The sequence below is a fragment of the Oncorhynchus masou genome, chromosome 5 (assembly GCF_036934945.1).
Source record: "Oncorhynchus masou masou isolate Uvic2021 chromosome 5, UVic_Omas_1.1, whole genome shotgun sequence".
NCBI classification, from domain to species: Eukaryota; Metazoa; Chordata; class Actinopteri; order Salmoniformes; family Salmonidae; genus Oncorhynchus; species Oncorhynchus masou.
Window position 1 is genome coordinate 78215183 of NC_088216.1, and position 498 is coordinate 78215680.

Below are 498 nucleotides of genomic sequence, written 5' to 3' on the forward strand. Positions count from 1 at the left end.
AAGCTGTCATAAAGGCAAAGGGTGGTTACTTTGAAGATTCTAAAATATATTTTGATTTGTTTAACACTTTTTTGTTTACTACATGATGCTATATCTGTTATTTCATAGTGGTGATGTCTTCACTATTATTCTACAATGTAGAAAATAGCAAAAATAAAGAAAAACCCTGGTATGAGTAGGTGTCCAAAATTCTGACTGTTACTGTCGCTAAATACGAAGCAAAGAAATTCATTTAAATAAAAGTTTCTGTTATAAGAGTTAAGTGAAACAAACGTTGTCGACTGAGATGGATAGTATGTCTCCTCTCTCTTCAGTGTGACAGGTACTCTTACAGTATGTGCTATCAATCTATTATTGTACGTGTTCCTAAATGTATATGGTGTGATGGATGGGAGCTGTCATCTCTTATTATTTATCACTGGTTTCCAATTACTGAAGCTGCTAGCTTCTAATGTATATTCAGAAAGTATTCAGACCCCTTGACTTTGTTCACATTTT